Raw genomic sequence first — 8,016 nt, forward strand, 5'->3', positions numbered from 1 at the left:
GTACACTATTTATCCTTAACTATTTCTAGCTCAAGATTAAAAAGAAATAGAAATTGAAGTGTGACAAAAATTTATTGCCAATGCTTGAATCTTTTGTGTTCATATTAAAATCCTTTTCACATGTAGTACCTCTGAGTGTTCCCAATAAATATCTAATTCATCTAACCATTTTTTTTCCAACTAAGAGCATCCTACTATACATAGATTAGTGTCTACTCTTAAGAAAACATTTCTAAAAGTATAAAGGAAAACTAATATCAGTTATAAGTACTGGCATTCACTTAAATAGTAAAAATCAAATTAGTGATATTTTAGGATATATTAGATTGGGTTAAGGCGTTTTGAAAGGCTTTAATATATTGTGGTTGTTGTTTAGTTGCTAAGTCGTGTCTGACTCTTTGTGACCTCATGGACTATAGCCCGCTAGGCTCTGTCCAAGGGATTTCCCAGACAAGAACACTAAAGTGGGTTGCATTTCCTTCTCCAGGGGATCTTTCTGACCCAGGGATCGAACCTGTGTCTGCTGCATTGGCAGGCGGATTCTTTACCACTGAGCTATCAGAGAAGCCCATTTTTAAATATAGTATGTTAAGCTTAAATAATGTCTATTACCATCAAAATTATACAGAAAACCCACTATTAGTAAATATGGCTAACTTAGTTGCAACTTCAGTATCCAATTGCTTATTTACTTAGAATTTGTGGGAAATTATTTATTTCACAGTTACCATCCACCAGTTGAACCATTTTTAAGAGGAGCAATGTAGGATTTGTAGTGCAGTAAGATCTTTTTTATCAAATTAAGGGATGTTGAATTTCACAAGGAAAAGAAAAAAGTTCAAGGTATTGTCAAATAGCAACTTTGTCAAGAATAATTAAAATTTCATATAATAAAGAAAATCAATGATTAATATATTTAGAACATGCAGCAAATACTTGGCTATATAGCTGCTCGCTGGAAGTGTGAGTTCTGTTCCTTTTTCAACCTCTTAAAAAAATGAACACTTTGTACATACTTTTTACTTAAGTATGAATGTATGTTAGTTATACAGAAAATGTTTCAGTTGGAACAAAACTGAGGAAATTTGATAGGCCTTCATTGAAAATAATGCCTATTTCCTATAAGGCACATAGCAGGCTATTATCTGTGGCAACATGGTGCCTTTTGATTATCATTAGTATTTATTTTGAATTTGGATAGGTTAATTATAATAAATTAGCCAATTGTACTCAATATTATTTATCTTCAGGAATTTAATTTCCAAAGAAGATTCTCATTTAACTAGTAAAGCATTAAAAAAAAAATCTGCCTAAAAGCAGTAAACCATTTTAGAAAATATCTACTCCAAAATGTATTAATAATTAAGAGGACAAATTTAAGAGTTTACATTTAGAATGACTTACTCATAGAAAGTGGAGAAGGCAATGGCACCCCACTCCAGTACTCTTGCCTGGAAAATCCCGTGGATGGCTGCAGACCACGGGATCGCTAAGAGTTGGACACAACTGAGCGACTTCACTTTCACTTTTCACTTTCATGCGCTGGAGAAGGAAATGGCAACCCACTCCAGTGTTCTTGCCTGGAGAATCCCAGGGACAGGGTAGCCTGGTGGGCTGCCGTCTATGGGGTCGCACAGAGTCGGACACGACTGAAGTGACTTAGCAGCAGCAGCAACTCATAGAAAGTACTATCTAAAATAGTCAAACCTCACATAGCAGTTTAATGTCAAGGTTTTAAAACACAATGAAAATAAAAGTAATATTTATTAATTACTGTTATGTACCAAGTGGCTTTTGTGTATATTTCCTCATTTAATTGTTACTATAATCTTAATAATGAGATGTTCATAATTGCTAGAAATATGTGAGATAAAAGTATAAAACCCAGCCAAAGTGTTAGCAAAAAGGAGTTTATTATGTCAAAACACAAGATACACAGAGATAGGATGCTTCTAACATTCAGTAATTAAGTGGCTTAGTAATGCCATCATGAACCACATTTCCTCCATCCTTCTATTTGTTCATCTTGAATGTGCTGCCGTATCCTTGTTAACATGGGTTCTTTCTCCTTCCCGAGATGGCTATTATAATTCTAGGAAATGTCTTCCCACTCAGCTGAATATAGAGTTCAAGAAGGTCGTATTTCCCTTACAGAGTTTTTCCTTCTAGGAGCCTTCCACTGATATCCTCTGAAACCTCTTTTCAGATTTATGTCTTGTGATGATCCTTCAACCTCTTGCAAGAAGAGGGGGATTGTCATAATTGGCCTAAACTAATGGAAGGACTGAGGCTGAAGCTGAAACTCCAATACTTTGGCCACCTCATACAAAGAGTTGACTCATTGGAAAAGACCCTGATGCTGGGAGGGATTGGGGGCAGGAGGAGAAGGGGACGACAGAGGATAAGATGACTGGATGGCATCACCGACTCGATGGACATGAGTTTGAGTAATCTCTGGGAGTTGGTGATGAACAGGGAGGCCTGGCGTGCTGTGATTCATGGGGTTGCAAAGAGTCGGACACGACTGAGCGACTGAGCTGAACTGAACTGAACTGAATGCGTTTTAGCCCTGGGGTCAAGGAAGAGCTCTTTCAGTTCATATAAAATGCTAAAATATTGGGATTCAATTAACAGAGCAGAGGAAAGTGGTTGTTGAGTGGAGAACAACTGTTGTCTGCCACATAAATCCTAGAATCATTTTCTTATAAAGAAACTAAGATTCACAAAGTTTAAGTAATTTTTTACACAGCTATTATATAGTTGATATTGGATTTGTGTATTTGTATTGGCATCCAAAATCTACTTCTGATATAGTAATATTTACTTGTTTCTTAGTTATTAAATGAAAAAGGCTGTCCAGTTTTGAATTCTAAACAATGAAACTTTAGGGAAAGATATCAGTACCCACTGAGGTGCATTATCTCATGCAAAAATATTACAGGCCTTGTAACAACAAAAAATTATCGCTGTTTTGTGCATTGGATGATATTCTTAAAAATTATCAATGCTACAAGAGTAATTGAAGTGATTCTTAGGCAGAGATGGGAAAAATAGAAGAGGTAAAGAAAGACAGAGGTAATATTCTTCTGATTCTAAATCTCCCAGTCTCCCAGGTATCCTAGTTTCTCTGAGACCAGTTCATCTAGAAGAAAACACAAATCAATCATTTGTGGCTTAAAAGATGCAGCTAAAAAGCCTGGGAAACTGAGAAAAGGAGAGTAGCCATTCATATTTCTATTTATGTTATAATCAGAAAGATTCCAGTGTTTGAGCAAAAGCCAACCAGGGGACTGACACAAGGGAGTAGCGTAATGTGGTACAAGAGAAACTGACCTGAGATCAAAGGAACCTACTTCCCACTCAAGGACTCTTTGATGTGGCATCATTGTTCATACCATCACCAGTCTTCCCAGTGATAAGTCACTCTCCATAAGGATTTTCTTGGGCAAAGGATAGAATCCTAAATTCAGAAGGAAGACATAAAAGTGCACCTGGATATCCTGCTTACATTGAGTACTCAAGAGTATATTATTTATTCTGACAAACTTTTCTAGAAACTCTGCCTTTTGTTGCAAGGCTAGATGAAAGAAACTAACATTCCTGGCAAAGAAAGTAACATCATTTAAGGCAAGCAAATGTGCTTCATCTTTCTCAGCCAAAAGTATGGAATTTAACCATCTAAGTAAATAAAAACAATTTCTTTAAATTTTAAGAAGCATATAAAGCCTGCACATTAAGTCTCACAGAGGTCTGAATTTCTAACATTAATTTAATGAAATAATAAAATAAAATTCACTGTCTCCACAGTTGCCAATACAACTTTTCTTAAACAAAATGGCTATGCATTTCTGTTTTAATGTGTTATTCTAGTACTAGAAATACAGAAAGCAAAGCAAATCTCAACACCCTCCCCCCATTTTTATGCAGAGCAGTTCACCAAAGTGGGATCAAGCTGTTTTAAAATGATTTTGCTGAATAGTATTAAGGTTATAGAAATCCCTGACATGCAAAAAAAGAAAAAAGTAAACATTTGAGATTTTTCAGAAATAATCAGCAACTACAACATTTGCTGTGGTTCTTTCTGTTTTGCTGTAACTCTACAGTGTTTTAAATTCAAAAGGTTTCTTCTGGCATTGGATTATGATTATTATGCAGGAGCAGATCCCAGTATAAACAGCTTGCTTGGCATTTACATATTGCTCCCACATGCTTCCATATCTGACTTCTCAGTAAGTCAGAAGCACATATTTTATTATTATGAAAAGAACACAGTTTTTCTTTGTTTACTATAGAACCTTGGGTCTTTACAGACAGAATAATCTAGCACCATAGAGTTTATACAATCCCAAACCTGCAGTGATGATAGTGATAGCAATTTAGAAAGCATGCAAATATTTCTAATTCAAACTTGTATTGCTAATGCATTATCATCAAAGGTTTGTCCAATGAATTCAGAAATTCCAGCCTCACTAATTGCTTTTATAATAATGAGGGTCAACCATCTGAACAAAAAGTGAGACATGAGGCAGCTTTTATTTAACCTGGACAGAGACACTGAGCCTCTCTTCTAAGGCAGGATTAACGTAACTAATCTACCATGTCTGCAGTCGCCATTGAAACTAACCCTATTTCTCCAATGCTAGAAATAGGCCACTTTTTTTTTCATACAAGGAATATAGCACCAACATTTCTGAAAAGCAGGTGTATACATCCTCAAAAGTAAAAGTAATATATAATAGAATTTCCCACAGCATCATACCATTTTACTGTTCTCATAGAGAGCCCTAAACTACCATGTGGAAAACATTGTCCCACAAGCCTAAACACCCAATATCTGAGGGTTTCTTCTAATTTTGCTTGCTTCCACTCTGACCATTCATTTTTCTAAGATAGGACATTCTGGACTTCCTAATCTCAGATATTTAAAAAAAGATACAACTACTGAATCCTCAGTAAAATTCTAATTTGTTGAAGATAGATCATTCACAGAACATTTTGGCTAAAATGGTTTAAAAGGTCAAGAATTTTTATTTTCATTTAGAGTTTTGTTTTGTTTTTTAAATTCAGAAATGAATATTTTTGGTAAGAAGTCTACATCCTAACCTTTCTCTTTTTTTATTTTTCTGTTGCTACAGACATGGCCCTTTCTCTTCATGTCATTAAAAACCACATGGCCTTGTAAATCTTCTATAAACAGCCTGTGGGGAGTTACAAGACGAGAAGGCAGGCATGGTTTATCAGAGGAGTATGCATCATACACAGAACATCAGTCTTTCCATGTAAGTCAACTGTTTGGGGTGCAAATGTTTCTCTCTAAAGAATCAGATGTTCCTTTCCCTTCCATTCCTCTACTATGGTAAAACTGATGTCATAAAGTCATTGCAAAAGAAGTCAAACAACTTTGTTATTTTAATGCGCCTTTTTTTTTTTTTAAACAATAGTTTTAGCAGGTGGCATGTGGCAGTGGCTGGGTCTAGCTCCATCTCCAGGGTGCCAAGATGTCCCTCAAAGTTTCTGTGGGAGGAATTTGTTGGTGGGATTTGGATTGTAAAGGCACGCGAGCATCTGCTGCCTCCCTGGTCTCATTACCATTCACACAATTAACTCCTGCAGCTCTCAGCTCAGCAGCCAGGACCAAGGACTCAATTTTACTGCCTCTTTGACAGTGCTCATTATCATTCATCCAAACTAAAGTTCTCAGGCTTTCAACTCAGTGGAAAGTTTTCTCAGGAATATATCAATAGATCACACACTGGAAAGCACTAGGAATGAGAAAGAAGGAGCAGAAAAATGACTAACTCAAATCAAAACCTGGAAGGAACTTGAGGTTTTGGAATGTGGAATTTTATTTTGCTTTGTAATAGCATGCCACATCTTTCAAGACAGTATCGTGTTTCAAAGGTCTCTGTTCTGGGTCTCCTAGTGTTTTCCGTTAAAGAACTATGATGAATTAGTTGTTATTTCAAATGTTCTCATTGATTCCGGCTCCAATTTTGCATTCTGCAGAAGCTTTGGTCAAGACTGGATCTCTGTCTCCAAAAAGGGTTTTGAGTAACTTTCAGTGGAGATCAGAGTATTTTCAAATGCAAGGAAGAAAAGATTCACGGAAGATGTATGACAAATTCAGACAAGCCTGTGTTTCTAAAACCTCAGTCAGTCTGATTAATCAGTGCTAAGTTGTATGGCTGTCAGTAATGCTACCTGAAAATTAAAGCTGTACCGTCTCTTTAACCACTTGTCACATGATAAATATTCATAAACCCCAGTTATTAACAAGTTTATCTTGGGCCAGATTGAGGTGATAATGTATGGCCTTTTTCTAGTTTAAATAGCAGAAGTCTGTCATTTATTGACATTGTAGACTACAACGAGGTTAAAAGAAAACCTCCTTTCTTGTTATTAAATGATATAAAAATCACACACCTTTTCTTAAAGATAAAACTTAATTTTGAAAAACAAGCATTTAAAACATTCTAGCTCAAATGGAATAAAGCTTCCTTGTGTGAAACAACAACAAAATGATTAGGATGTTAAAATCTGGGAAAACTGTGGTATGTGGTGAAAGCTATGAAATCTTATTTGTATTTTTATTTAAAAATTACATTGTGAAAGAGAAAGTTTGCAAAACTATTTTTCTGCAATAAATAAAACTTTACTCCAACGACTACAGTTGAGGGAAAAAAATAATATTTGCGATATCACTATTGAAAAATTTTGTGATGATTGAGCTTTATGTTTCTTTAGATGTGGGAAACAATCTTATTGATCATAATTATACTGCTTTTTCTTTGAATTCTAGAAGGTAAGACATACACCTTTAACATATATATTTAAAATTTGGTATTAACAATAAAGATCCTTTTTAAAAGTATAAATTTATTGTTATAAATATAAGTTACCTAGTTGTTTATACCATTCTATACTGTCCTTCAAAATGCACATTTTCAGAAGTAAAAAACAGGAGAAAATAAAATGAATTTTTGGGATGTGATATAACTCAAAGTCACCATCATGTGAATGGAAGAAAAAAAACTTTGTGTATTCTAATGCTTATTATTTGTGATAATTCATGTTTGGAAAACAGGTAATGTGTAGTAGAGTTGCAGAAAATGCATCATCCCCAGACTGTTTACACAAAATCAAAGTATTTGAGTTCCTTATATCTTATCTAGATGTTAAGTGATAACACACCATTAAGAAGCTTGGTGCATCTAGAATTTCTTGACAGCTTAGAGTAAAACACTTGAAGTTATTTCTGTAGGCAGGGGTCTGATATAAACATCTCTGGATCATATAGTAGGCTCTCTCAGAAAGGCTGTAGACCCAAATCCTGACGGCTGTTTACTTCACAGAAGCATGCTTGCCGATTGTTTTAAAAGTTGCATCCCATGGGAATCACATTTGTGTCCTGAATTCTGCTACCCACATGAAATACTATCTGGTTCACAACTTTTGTATCTCTAGTCTTTTTCATCCCAGACCACTTGAATCCCACCCTTTGTACCCTGCAGAGTTCTATCCCAGAGTATCAGGAACCAATCTTGTCTTGAGTCAGGAAGGATGTATGAACATTGGCGCTAACCAGTAATTGATGCTTCATTGAGTCTGCCCCCAAGCCTGGTCCCTGGCTCTAATTAAACTTCTTCCTTATACCTGACGTGTCATTCTCACCTACTGTTCCAGTTAAAATAGTTAACCTTCAGATCTTTTTTGGTTTGGTTAGTTTTATTCTCCTGGCATTCCAAATCCACATTACTTAACCCTGCTGCAAACATTTCTGGCCGTTGCTTTTTATCAGCTGGTGAAATTTTGTGATGCTGCTATTCCCTTGGGAATCTCACCTGGACTCCTCATTGTTTGCAGCACCCACCTGTGAGAGGACCAGTGATCTCATGCCTGCTGCCAAGTGCTCAGGGAGAGACAGTTTGTAGTTTGCTGCCAGACACTCTACGTTCTGCCCACTACACTGAGTCTTCATTCAGTGCTCTGGATGAGACTCCCGGCGTTTGCTCAGCT

The sequence above is a fragment of the Muntiacus reevesi genome, chromosome 13 (assembly GCF_963930625.1).
Source record: "Muntiacus reevesi chromosome 13, mMunRee1.1, whole genome shotgun sequence".
Lineage (NCBI taxonomy): Eukaryota > Metazoa > Chordata > Mammalia > Artiodactyla > Cervidae > Muntiacus > Muntiacus reevesi.